The sequence below is a fragment of the Mus caroli genome, chromosome 9 (assembly GCF_900094665.2).
Source record: "Mus caroli chromosome 9, CAROLI_EIJ_v1.1, whole genome shotgun sequence".
Taxonomy (NCBI): Eukaryota; Metazoa; Chordata; class Mammalia; order Rodentia; family Muridae; genus Mus; species Mus caroli.
In genome coordinates, this window is record NC_034578.1 from 39,359,387 (window position 1) to 39,374,092 (window position 14,706).

Sequence of the window (14,706 nt, forward strand, 5' to 3'; positions counted from 1 at the left end):
CTTTTCCTCTAAACAAAACAAAAATACAACAACACTCCTGAGTAATATTTATCCATTAGTTCCTTAAATGATTGTCAGATTTCTTTAGTGAAGCCATCTTGAGTTTTCCCAGTGGTACAGGCTTTAATTTTGCACTCAATTATTTTAGAAATGTAGACAGGATTGTTTGATTTTTCTACTTCTTGAGTTGGTTTCTTTCTGGGGATTTGTTTGTAGGTCTACATTTCCAAGTTTGTTATTAAGTTCTTTTTGATGACCCACCTGCATTGATTCTTCATTTTTATTCTAGATAACGGTTGCTCATGCCATACCCTTTATTCTGTTGGTCTCACCCACTTATATTTTTGTTAGTACTTTTCTTCATCTGTTTGCTTCTTTAGTTGGTTTTGAAACAGAATCCCTTGTACTCAACCTGGCTTCAATGCACTATGTAAGGAGGATGACCTTGAACATTTCACTGGCCCCTCCCACTTCCTGCATGCTGAGATTACAGGCATATGCCACCATGTCTGGCTTGGCCTTTTCTAGCCAATTTTGTTATTCCTTTTCTGTGTTCTCCTCTGAAAACTTCCTTTAAATAAGGCATCTCTAAGGACAGTGCTGGTGGTGTTCCTGCATTTTGATATGTTAGCACTTCCGTTATAATTCAGTTTCTGGTATTTTCTGATTTCTTCAGTTGTTTGATCTGATAGATTAAAATTAATTGATTTTTCAGTGTTGAATCAACCTTTTGTATCTGTGATCGATCACACTTGAGTGTAGTATATAAATCTTATTATTAGATTGGATGTCTATCTGCATCCTGCTTCTCCATTGGAAGTGCCTGGGTGTCACGGGCATGCCACCAAGAGGAGGCAGGGCAAAATCCAAAATGGGGTGTCCACAGTAGTTCTGATCTCCTATCTGGGTACCAGGGGCATCTACATGCCTGGTGGAGAGGGTGAGCATGTGGCCAGGACAAGTGGAATCTGGCCTGATTCAGAGTGAATGTCCAGTATATTGGATGGGTTGGAGAGAGAAAGCCTTCCTCAGGAGTCTTAGCCATGGCTCTTTAGTTGAAGACTTTCCCTGTAGCAATCTTTAATGAAGCAGCTCTCTGAGATGATCCTTGCTTGTTCATATTGAGGGCAGATGTGGACATACACTAACATACACATCAATTGGTGTGAACCAAACATTATATACCTTTTGCAGGAAGGAGTACACAGGAAGGGAACGTCATTGTTTGAAGGCTGAAGACCATTTAGAGACCTCATTGTCATGGAGAAGAAATCGAGGTATTATATGCTGTGCTACTGAGTGTCCATGGTCCACTCAGTGGGGGTCATAGTTATGTGTGCAAGAACAGGTACAGAAACAGGTAGGGAATGGCTTCACCCTTCGGTCAGATTTCTGAGATTCTCAGAGTTTGAGCTCATTCGGCCTTGTCAGTTCTTATGCTTGTCTGGTAACACAGTCCAACATCCCCTACGATTGGATTTGCCAAAATCCTGCTGGAGACATTTGCTTCTAAGTTCACTGGCCATATTGATGTATGGCCTTCCTATATCTTGACCAGTTTTTAGTATCAAGGTGATACTCTGACTTCATAAAATTACTTACAGTATAATTTCTTTTTAAGCACTTGCTACAGTTTGCTAATTTATCATCTGGGCTAGGTACTTTCTCCTTTTGGAAGATGATTTAATATTGGCCCAACTTCTTTAATAGACACATGCATATCCAGACCGTCAGTTAATTATTCTATAAGTTTTAATAGGTTGTGTCTTTCAAGGAACTGGTTCATTTTATCAAGATTATCAAATCTCTGGCCATTGAATTAATCTTCCTATACTGCTCATTTGTGGGACCAGTAGTGATGGTCCTTCTTTCGTTTATGATATTACACTTATTTAGGCTTCACTTTTATTCTCAGTCTAGCTAGAGGCTTATCCGTGCTCCTGATTCCTTTCAAAGAGCCATTGTTTTCTGTCATTGTTTTTTTTTTTCTATTGAGTTTCTGTCCAAGATTTCATCGATTTGAGCTCTCATATATGTTTCTTTTGCTTAATTCGGATTTAACTTAATGTATTGTTGCTGCTGGTTTGGAGATAGGTTCCCACCAATGTATCTGAGAAAGAGTAGCCTCAATCTCTGAGCCCTCCTGTCTCAAGTCTCAAGTAACTGTACGTACAGTTCTGTTCTCGTCCTAGTTTCCTACCAAAGAAGTTCAGCTGACTCTCCATCTTCCTTTTATGCACTGAATGCTAAACATTCTCCTACTAACATTGCTTTTGCTGTAGCCCACATGTTTTGACTGTTTTGTTTTTGTGCTTGGCTCAACATATCTTTGACTGCGATTTATTCTTTGGTCGTGGGGTTATTTAGAAGGGTGGTAAGATCTGATAATTTTATGTTACCTTAAAATTTGTTCAAAGGACAAGCTTAACAAGCTTCCTCATGCCACAAGCAAAGCTTAGTCACCTTTGCTGTACCACCTAGTCTTCACACCCTGGATCCTTAGGATGTTCAGTTCAGTCATCTGTCTAATACAGCCCCCTCCTGCCCCATGCAAATGCAGACTTGCTGCTCCCCAAAGCAAACAGACAAGCGACAGTGACACTCTTTTCAGTCATGTTGGTCCATCCTTAAAGAAAAAAAAAACTCCTGAGTGCCTGCTGTATACTCAACAATTGTTGAGTACAACTCCCATAGGAAATCAGCTTGGGTAACATCCTGGATTCCAAGAAAGGTTTGAACTCTCTCACAAGCTCCTCCGTCCTGTTACAAGTGACTTCTGGGCTCTGTCTTAAGCCCCTACTTCCTGCAAGGCAGGGGGAATCCCTTCTTTCTGAGATATGTAAGTAATATATCACTTCTGTTATTCCATATTTTGCTGTATTGCCTCTTCTGTGCCTATACATCTGAACTAACCTCACCTGCTCAGGGACACCCTAGAGCATGTCTGTCTTGGTAGAAAGATGCTAGATGCAAGACAGGCAAGAAACACAAGGGCATTCATCAATATAAATATGTTTGCCATGTGATCACCTGGCCACAAATTAGCCACAGCTACTCTCATCATGACAAAGAAGTCCTGTAGGCTCTTCATAGGATGGCTCAGCAGATAAAGTGCTGTGGCACAAGCCCAAAAACCTGGGTTTGAAGTTCAGAAAGCACATTTTAAAAGCCAGATGTGGTGATGCACATCTGTAATCCCAGTACTCTTATGGCAAGATGGAAGATGGAGACAGGAGAATCAGCTGCTTGAATACAAAGACTCAGCCTAAAGACAAAATAGGAAAGATTCCCAAAGGTTGCCCTTTGACCTTCACACCTGTCCCTTGGCACACACAAGCCCCTGCCCCCCCCCCCACACACATAACTTTTTAAAAAATATCTTATTAAAACCTTTCTGTAGATACTCATGGTCAAATCCCTGGAGCCCTTTCAGGACATGGCTAAAATGTACAGTCACTGTCCAGATAAAGAAAGGCCTCAGTACCAAACTGGAAAAGGTCTGAGAAGTATATATATATTTTTTAATTTTAAATATAAAGTCTTTTTAAGATTTTAAAATTTATGTACATTTCCCTGAATGTATCTGTGTATACTGCATGCTTTCCTGGTGTCTGCAGAGTCCAGAAGAGTGTGTCAGGTCCTGAAACTGGATCTATGAATGGTTGTGAACCTCCTTGTGGGTTCTGGGACTTGAACCCTGGTCCTCTGCAAAGGCAGCAAGATCTTACCCACTGAGCCATCTCTCTGGGCCCCAGTATGCTGCAATCTTAAAGGGGTTTTAAAAATTAAGTTCCAGTTCCTTGTTTTACTTTTTTCAGTGCATAGGAATCAAGCCAGAGCTTCAATCACACAGCTCTACTGTTGAACTACGTATTCCATCCCATACTTCTTATATTCCTTAAAAGGTGATCAAAGAATACATTCCATAGGATTCCAGTCCTTTGGACACTGGGAATTTTTGCTTTATTCCATGGTGAACAATTGCAAACAGGTTGACTAATTGTTTTATTTGCTCCTAAAAACTGTAGGTTGAAAATCCTCACTGTAACTATGGGGGGAAAATGTATTTTTCCTTATAATTCTAATTTTGATTCATGCTTTTGGAGCTAGAATTTACTTAGTAGAACGTGTACGGAAAAATTTAAAGTCTCTTTGGGGTAGATTAAAGCTCTCATCGAGACATAGCATGCAATCTTAGTTAATACTGTTTGTATAACCTCAAGGACTATCTTGTCAGATATTAATTACTTCTTTTTGTACAGCTTCTGTCGCCATGCCTTAGCCATATCTCTAATAAAAAGGCACAGATGACACTTTTAATTGAAGAATTTGATCCTCATACAATTAATGTAAATATGTATTTGGGTTTAAGTCCATAATTTCACTTTACCTATGTTTGTCCATTTCCCCGTCCTGCTAAGTAAGCTCTGGATTCCATTCCTCTCACCATTACCTTAAAAATTATATCCACTTTTACCATTAGTGTTTAACACAGATCATAATATGCATTCTAGACATAATGAGCTCTAATGTTGCTTAATATTATTGCCGTTTCCTCTGACAATGCAAGGATTTTTTTTCATCCCACTTATCTCCACCTGCATTGTTGGCTAATGCTGTCATGTGTTGTAACATAAATGTTCAAAGGCCATAAGAAAGAGGTAATGTTACTTTAATGGTCAGTGTTCACTTAAATAGACCTGTGGAGTTATCATCTTAATTGTTTTTTCTTCTTCTTTATGGTGGTAAAGCACATAAAACATAAAATTTACCATTCAGCCACTTTCAGTGTGCAATTATATGCCATTCTGCACACTTATACCGTGCATCACCTCCACACTCCATTTCCAGGACTTTCCATTGTTCCAAATGGAAACTTGATACCAATTACACCACAGCTGCCCACCACCCTGCCTCCATTTCTAGTAACCCCTGTTGCACTTCTGACCCGATGGGTTTGCCTAGGTTCCTATATCTTATATAAGTAGAATCATACTATCTTCATCGTTTTGGGCCTTGGTTGTATCACCTAAGATAATGTTTTCAAGGTTAAAAGAATGACTTAAAGTTCCATTCACTTTTCAAGCAGAATCATATCCCAGCTGAGATATTCAGGGGTCCCTTGGCATGTGTAAGGATTGGTTCCAGAACCCTCTTCAGATATACAAATGACTCACATAAAATAGGATCACATTTGGATATAACATATATTTGTCTGTATCTCATATTTTTAAGACATCTACAGATTACTTGCAATACCTAACATAATGTAAATATTTTTATAAGGGTTATTGTACTGTATGGTTAATGAAATATTATGAAAAAATGTCTGACATGCTCAGTACAGATGTGTTTGTCTTGCACATATTTTCAATCCTTGGTTGAGTCCTTGCGGAACCTGGGTTTGCGGGGCTGGGAGGAGTGTGATCAGTAAACAGAATGTTTCATAACCTATTTCAACTCTAGTCCTGGGAATATGACTCATTGTGGAGTCCTCGCTTACTCCGTTTGGTTTATTTCTACATTTAAACTCTTGTGAATGACACTGTTGAGAGTGGCCAGCAAGTGCCTGAGTTCCCTTTTAATTCTGCCTTAGATTGAATGTTTGTGTCTCTCCAGAATTCAGATAGTGAGATAACCCTCAAGATGAGTATATTAGGAGATGGGGAAGCCATTAAGTTAACTAAAGCCAAAAGATGGGACTCTGAGTGATCATATTAGTGTCTTAGTAAAAAGATAATGGAGGTTGGTTTAAGCTCCCTCATTCACTCAGCTGAAAGACTTTAGAAAGAAGGTTCTGTTGTTTGTTTGAGAGAGGGTCTTGTTAAGTATGCATCACTGCCTACTCTGGTACCCACTGAGTAGCCCAAGCCATCCTCAACCTCACAGTAATTCTCCTGTCTCAGCTCTCTGTGATGAAGTACAGGTATGTGCCAGTACTCCTGGATTGGTTTTGTTTTTATTTTTTAGGCCATAAGGTCCTTGATAGTTCTTTATGGCCGTTTCTCATGACTGGTGCTTACCTAGAGGAGGAATCGGTGGATCAAATGGATCAAACCACACTGCCTTCCACAGTGGCCACAGCTTTGCTCATTCACCATGTTTGTGTTTTCATTCTTCTAACAGTGACTTTGATGTAGCAAGGTTTTCTTTTTTTTTTTTTTTTTGTCTTGTTCTATTTGTTTTGGTCTATTTTGCCATCATTACCTGTGTCTGTGGTTTCGGTTTCAAAAAGGTCATTTCCAAATCAAACTCCATGAAGTGTCCCCCTGTGTTATTCTCCTAATAATTTCCTTCTAAGAAGTTTCCCTTCGTATTCAGATCTGATTCACTTAAAATAAGTTTTGTGTTTGGTGTGGAGATGTGTTCGGCTTGACTCTTTCACATGTGGCGCTCCAGTTCTTCTGGCACTGTTGGTTGGAGATACTACCCTCTCCCCATTGCATGGATTGAGACGCTTGCTGAAAATCATTAGAAGCTCTGGAGTCCATCTTCTGGAGTCTAGCACCATACTCTTTATTACTGTAGTTGTATTAATGCTTTAAAACAGACAGTGTGATAACACCAATGTTGTTCTCTTTCTAGACTGTTTTGGCTATAGGGGCTCCCTTGATATTTGATGTGAGTTTTAGGATGGATTTATCTGGTTCTACAGTTATCATTGAGATGTTAATGAATTTTTATATCACTTTGAGTAGTATTGGCACCTCAACAATATTAAGTTTTACAATCCAATAACATAGGATAGCTTCCCATTTGTGCCTCCTTTTTGACTCTGTTGTAATTGTCAGCATATAAATTCTTTGCCTTCTAGGTAAGTTTATTCCTAAGTATTTTATCCTTCTCAATACAATTGTAATGGAGATTGCTTTCTTCACTTCATTTTCTGCTAGTCATTCTTACAATATAGCAATACGACCGATTTTTCCATATTGCTGTTGTACCCTGTAATTTTACTAAGCTCGTTTGTTAGTTCCAATAGTTCAGATGGAAAACAGCTATGGATTTACAAGTGTGGGGTCTTGTTACCCAGAAACAAACATCATCCTTTCCAATGCAGGGCCCTCTTTTTCCTCCTTTCTACCTAGTTGCTCTGTCCAGTACTTCCAATACTAGATAGATTAGAATGTACACAACTCCTCCTCCTCCTTCTCCTCTTCCTCCTTGATTTTAGAGAGAACCACCGTCAACCCTTCCCCACTGAGTGTACCTCTACCTATTCAGTAGCTTCTTTCACATCCTAGTTTGTCTGAATGTTGAGGAATCATGAAAGAACATTTAATTTTGCCATATTCTTTATATATCAATTGACAATCATGTGTCTTTTCACTTCATTCTGTTAATGTAGTGTAATTTTGTTGATTGGTCTTCATATCTCTGCCTCCTGAGAAAAATGCCATCTGATTCTGTTGTGTAAGATGGTAATATTTAGGTGAATTAGGTTGCTGGTATTCTGCTGAGAAGTCTTGCAGCAGTATTAATAGGGGTAATAGTTTGTTGGGAGAGATGTGGGACTTGGTAGACTCTTTGGCTCTGGTGTCAGTTTAATGCTGATCTCATAGAATGAGTTAGGAAATGTGCCCTTATCGCCCACGTTTTGGAAGACTTTCAAAAAGATTGATAGCAAGCCATGCATTACTTAAGGATGAGGAAATGTTTAGAAAATGTGCTTTGAGGTGATTGTGTCCTTGTGCAAACATCACAAACTGTGCATGCACAGACCCGAATGGCATTGGTCAATCATTGATGTGGCCTCTTGATGCAATAAAGAGGTGATATAAGCATGAGATGTAGGGGACGGCTGCCAGAGCCACAGTGTCTCTTCTACAGTGAGCTTCTTTTCATCCATGGAGGAAGTACACTCTAAATAATGATTAATAAGCAGGGTAGAGGAACAAACAGTCTCACCATTTATGGCTATTTTCAAGATTATGGACTGTACGTGTGTGTGTGTCTGTGTGTGTGTGTGTATGTGTGTGTTTGCATATGTGCAGGAGGCCAGAAGAAGACAACCTTTCGGTATTCTTCAGGAGTTATCTGCTTCAGCCTTTTTGCAACAAAGTTTCTCATTGTACTGGAACTTGCTAATTGGGATGGACTGGGCTGGCACCGAGCCCCAGGAATCCACTTGTCTCTACCTCCCTTTCCAGCACTGGAACCACAGAGCATCACACCACGCCCGTCTTTTCTATGTGTTCAGGGAGCACAGGTCTGATGCTTTCATAGCAAACACTTTACCCATTAAACTACACCCCCAGTCCCTATGTACATTACTTTGGTAGGTATGTTAGAACCATCATGACTGAACCAGGCTATAGTGTCATTAAATGATAGAAATCCCAAGTGGCCTTATGATATGGGACCACCACTGTATAAGCAACCTGTCATTAGCCAAGGTGATGTTACAAGGTACACAACTATATGTCTGTCACTCTGCAGTATTGTCTTCCCATCCCTATGATGCTATCAAGGAACACTCAGCCTGTAGGCTCCCTAGTCTTCTCTCCCAATGCCACCGAGTGAAAAGGCTAGCAGGTGCCCAGCAGGTGCCTGACTGGGTTTCCATCTTCCCATGGATACTGCTGCTTTTCACTGCTTTGTAACTGTCTTATTATTTACACGCAGATAGCTTTTAGATGAGAAGCATTCTTGTTTCATTTCTTTAGAGGGCATGTCCATCAGGGTGGGTAAGGGATGGCAGAGTTCAAGGCAATGGGAACACACACCTGAAGCTCATTGCCTCTCAACAGAACAGAAGGCAGAAAAAAGACAGGAAGTGGGACTGGGCTATTGAACTTCAGCAAGCCTCACCCAGTACTCACTTTGGTGAGGCTCCACCTCCTGAAGGCTTTGCCACATCTGAGGATGAGGCATGCACACAAATGAACCTGTAGGGGCATCTCACAGCAAATCACAGCATGCTGCCTCTGGCCTCGGTAGGTTCATGATCATCTCATAATGCAAAATACACTCAGTCCAACTTCTAAAGTCTCTACAATCTTGACAGGTTCAACCTGTTCAAAGGTCCAAAGTCTCTTCTAAGACTTAAGGCAATCTCTTAGTTGTTTTCCCATGAAACCCAAAAATCAAAGGTCCAACTTCTGATAAAGTAGCACAGAGTAACACATTCTCATTCCAAAAAGGGAGGGGCGGGTACATAAAGAGAAGGTCAAATGAAGTCAAGACATAAGGATGGTAGGGCAAATACCAAAACCTGCTGGTCCACACCCAGCATCTGGGGCTTGAAATGGCATCATTTGGGCTCCCACAAGCTTGGCGATTGGCCCTGACTCCTGAACTCTCCATCTTCATTGGCTGTAGCTTTTGTGGCAATGTGTCCTACGTGTCAGCATCTTGGGATCTCTATTAAAATTAGGCTTCACCTTCACAACTTTGTACACAGGCCACTTAGGAACTCTGTGAAGGAAACCTGACCTTGATACACATTGCTTGGTCCCAGCAGTTTTTCTGGAGCCTTGACATAAACCTCGCTATAGCACCCCCCCATTTTTACAATTTGCACCTTTGCAAAACTAGCACCAGGTGTCTCACTCCGTATTATAGAGCTAGCTCCAGCTGTAGGCTGGCCACTGCGCACCAGGGCTCTAGTGGCCTCTGTATGCCTTCCTGCTAAACATCAGCGAAACACTTCCCCAGGAGGCCACTCTCCAGGAGGGGGACTATGAAGACTCAATCCTCTCCAGCATCTTCCTTTCAAAGGAAAGTCTTTCAATTGTGTTCGCGTTGTGACACCCAACTTCTGATGAATGAGATCTTCTTCTCAAGCTACTTTTCCTAGTGTCTCAGTGCAAAATCCAGACAGAGGTGTCTCCTGAATAGTGGTAGTTTCTTTCATAATTATAACCATTTTGTCTATACCTACCCTGTCCTCTTTTACATAAGCTCAAACTCCTTGGCTATTTCTGCTTTGATACCTTCAAGTTGAACTTCATACATGATCGTTTTCTTACCAAACTTCGTCTTTTCCTATCTTCTATTGCTGTACATCCAGGAAAATGCCGTGGGCAAGCAATCCCAAGGCCTGAATGTCATGCGGTCTCTTAATTTTTTTCTTTGGCAAACAAATTTGCTCATCACTTTTGAGTGTCGGCTCACTCAAGGTGGCAGGCTCTGAGCAGAGTGCACAAGAGTCTCTGTTATTAGAATATAACGTAAATAACCTCTATTTTAGTTCCTAAGATGATCTCTGACTCTGAAATCTTACCAGCCCACTCTTTACTGTCCAAAAACTTATCCTGGATTTCTGAGTTCCCACCAGAATGCCCTGCTAAGAGCTCACTTACAGCACTCTGAGGGTCCTCCAGCCTGTAGTCCAAACTCTACCACATCCCTCCCACAAACCAGCGTTGCGGGCCTACATACCACGTGGTCAGGCATGTCGCGGCAGCAACTCTTATTTCTCCATATCACTTTCCCATATCAGTTATTTCTCTTGCCATCAACCAGGAAGCAACTTCCATGAGAAGATGTCTGTGGATAGTTCCCACATGGGGGTGTAGACATGGCGGAGTTTGTTATAGTAGGACCATTGTGGTTAGGGGTCCTAACAGATCAGTAGATGAGAAAGCCTTCCCAGTTGCCCTCAACTCTTTAGAAATGACAATTGTCAGTCTATTTAGTGACTGACCTCTTTCTTTTCTAGTATATTTTCAATCTCTGACTTCACTAGGAAATATAATGAGAACTTGAGAGAGTTTTAGTGAGCCTAGAGTAGCTAGGTGTATATTGTTTTAGTTCTTCATGTACTCATATAGCTTTTAAGATATTTTATCATAACATATTTTTGAAAACTCAAATTGCTTATCTTCAGAAGGAGTTAATCATTTAAACACAGAACTTTTTAAAAATGAATACACTTCTAGGATGGAAATGTAACTCAGTGGTAGAGCACTTGTCTCTCACACACAATTCCCAGCACTGCTAAAAGAAAACAAAAAGACATCTACGCCTGTAGGGTGATGACAACATTCCACGTGTAGGGCATGGTATTACAAGGACATGGTATTGGGTTCAAAATAATGAAGTGACTGAATGGAGAATGCTGTGATAGAGTCAAACCAATGATTGCATATTTAAGGTACAGTTTTGAGAGCTTGTCTATGGGTCGCACTGACGGTGCACAGAAACACCTATTCAGGTGCACACTGATGGGTTCTGTGTGGTGCAGGAATTCAGCTGTTCGGCTAGCCAGCCACCCTGCATTCACAGCAAACATTTAGCTCAGTAAAATTGCATCACAGTAAACATTGCTTCCAAGCCAGGAGTGCGTCATAGGTAAGCCTGCCATGCCATTAAGATGAAATATTGCACACAGCTAGCCATCTGTCTTGGCACGTTTAGCTGTTCATCTACCTCAGGAGGTTTCACTGAACTCTGTGAATATGTCACTTTAAAAGATGGTACCAATTTAAAAATAACACCGAGAACAATCAAAGATATTGTATACGCTGTTCACTTAAAGGGTCCAGACAACCACTGAGAGCTAAGAAGACAATCCTCTCTGATATAGAATTGCCCAGTTATGCATTATTTCACTACTCACTTGTAGGGATTTTATAGGTATTTTTCATTTTCCACGCACTCCCATCTGGCTCCCTTAAACTTGGCTCTCTTCACGGTTATAAATGAAGTAAATAAGGCAAACTATTGAAAGGGAGAAAAAAAAATGAGGTAAAGAGAGGCCAGATGGGGTCTCGTGGGAACAGAGAGTACTAGTCTTTACATTCACACGCAGAATAGAGAGAATGGACGTCACCTCCGTGATGGTAGATCAGCTTTCCGTGACATTGAAGATCCTCCCTGAGCTAATGACGCAGTTCACTCCCTCCCTGCATCTGGGATGCTCAATCACTGACCTAGCGGTGGTTTTTACTATGCGTTCATGAGTTGCTTGGTACTTTCTCCCATGACTGGTGGAGAAGTCTGTGTGCTCTCTACTTGAACCTGGCTAGTGTGAGATGGACGGCCTCAGTCAGTGCAGTAAAATGGCAAGTACAGCAGCATTTTTCTCTTGAGGCACCTGTGTTTAGAACTTTAGTCACCATGCTGAATAGAAGCCCAGGGTGTGGCAGAGAGAAGTCGTGTGATGTTATGGCAGCTGGGACCAACATCCCAGGCTAAGTTCATGGCCAATATACTAAGTTACTGGTAAACATTACTATGTTAACAACCTGACCTACATGCAAAAGACCCCTTATATATTTTCAACCTTCAGAATTTTGTCATCCCCAAGTCTTTGAGTGCTCCCAGCCGAAACCACAAATTGTATGGAGCAGAGACAAACCATCCCCGCAGTTCTCTGAATCCCTAACCGCCCAGGCTACGAGCGTAATTAAATGGCTGTTTCAGGCAACCCAAGTCTGAAGTGGTTTGTTGCACAGCAACCGAAAACTGAGCCCACTCATAGTTGAAGGCTCAGATTGGCGCCGTCTGTTTCCTGGCTCACCCTGTATTGTTCTTCCTTGTCCCTGCCATGCGCCTCTGTTCTGTGTGCTCCACACCACCCACTACAGTTTGCTCTTCTTACACGTTTATCTCTCCATCCTCACATTCCCCGACTCTCTGATGATGCTATCTCTTTTCCCTGGACATTAGCATCAGAAGACCCGGGGTTTAATACCATAGAGGCCACCCAGTAGCAGAGTAACCAACCTCTCCAATCCTTACCAGAAGAGAGAGATACAAATCTGACCTATTCCTAGGTTGGAGACACCGCTTGGTAGTAGAGGGAAGTCTTTTGTTTGTTTGCTTCTGTTTTTGTTTTTAGAGACGGGGTTTCACTGCACATCTCTGGCTGTCCTGGAACTTACTCTGTAGACCAGGCTATCCTCAACCTCAAAGATGTACCTGCCTCTGCTTCCCATGTGCTGGGATCAAAGGCTTGTGCCACCACTACCTGGCCCAGAGAATAGTTTCTAATGAGATCCTGGGTTTGTCTTCAGCACTTCAAGGAAAAAACTGTAGGACCTATTCATAAATTAAATGACTAAAGTGTTTAAAGTACTTAGTGCCTGGCACATAGTAAACTCTCCATAAATATTAGCTATTATTTTAAGTCCTTTCTATTCTCATGTCTATTGAGCATTAAAGTAGAACCTTTTACTTGAATTTATATGTCAACATTTCCATGAAGACACCCACACCTACTAGACAAAATTAAATTGATCCTTTGTTATGAACCTGTGCCGGTTAGTTTTTGTTAACTAGACACAAACTAAAAATGCTTGGAAAGAGGGAACTTCAACCAAGGCACTGCCTCCATCAGATGGCCTGTTAACACACTCTGGGGAATGTGGAGGGGCTCAGTGTTCTGTGGACAGGCTCGCCCTGGCCAGGTGGTCCTGGCTTGTATAAGAAAGTAGGCTGAGTGTGTATGGAGGAAGTGCCTGCCTCTGCTCCTGCTTGCATTCCTGCTCTGACTCATTTAAGTGATGAACTGTGATCAGAATGTGTAGCCAAGTCAGTTGTTACCACAGCAACAGAAAGCAAATGAAACAGTAGTCAGATATTCCTGTGTTACAGCTTTGTTGTTTCATCCTCTGTCTTCCCTCCTCCTCCTCCTCCTCCTCCTCTTCTTCCTCCTCTTCCTCCTCTTCTTTCTTCTCCTTCCTCTCCTTTTGTCTCATTGTTATCCTGGCTATCCTAGAACTCACTTTATAGACCAGGTTGGCCCCAAACTCACAGAGATCTGCCTGCCTCTGCCTCCACGTGCAAAGATTAGAGGTGTGTTTCATCCTAAGATGGACACTATTATAATTTTTTGTCATTTATTGTATAAGTAACACACACTAGAAACCACATTCCTAAAGGAAAACGTTTAAGACAATGCCCTTATAGAACTAACTAATGTCTTTGTTTTGTATTTGTATGCATATGTGTGTCTGTGTGTGTGCATATGTGTGTGTGTCTGTGTGTGTGCATATGTGTGAGTGTGTCTGTGTGTGTGCATGTGTGTGAATGTGTCTGTGTGTGTGCATGTGTGTGAGTGTGTCTGTGTATGCATGTGTGTGAGTGTGTCTGTGTGTGTGCATATGATGTACAATAAATATCACAATGGAGGAAATGGTGTGAAAAGTTGGTTATTTAATTATGATAGGGCAAGACCGGAGAATTTGCAGATTTTTTTCCAAGTACTTATTGCCATGATAAAATTTCTGCTTAACAACATAGTTGATTTTCTATTGACAAAGAGTGGAAATCATGTAAGGGTCAAATGCAGCATTCATTAGTTCTTTATTAACACCTTTGTACCAGCCACCACCTTAAGCCTCACTCATTTGAAAATTCCCTCAACCCCAGGACCCTTTCCTTACTGTCCATCTTGCAGAGCAAACCTTAGGCTAGAGCAGGCTGGGTCAGTGTATTAGTTAGGGTTTTACTGCTGTGAACAGACACCATGACCAAGGCAAGTCTTAGGAAAAAACAACATTTAATTGGGGCTGGCTGACAGATTCAGAGGTTCAGTCCCTTACCATCAAGGTGGGAGCATGGCAGCATCCAGGAAGGCATGGTGCAGGAGGAGCTGAGAGTTCTACTCTTCATCCAAAGGCTGCTAGTGGAAGACTGACTTCCAGGCAACAAGGGTAAGGATCTTATGCCCACACCCACAGTGACACACCTACTCCAACCAGATCACACCTATTCCAACAAGGCCACACCTCCAAATGGTGCCAGTCCCTTGTTCAA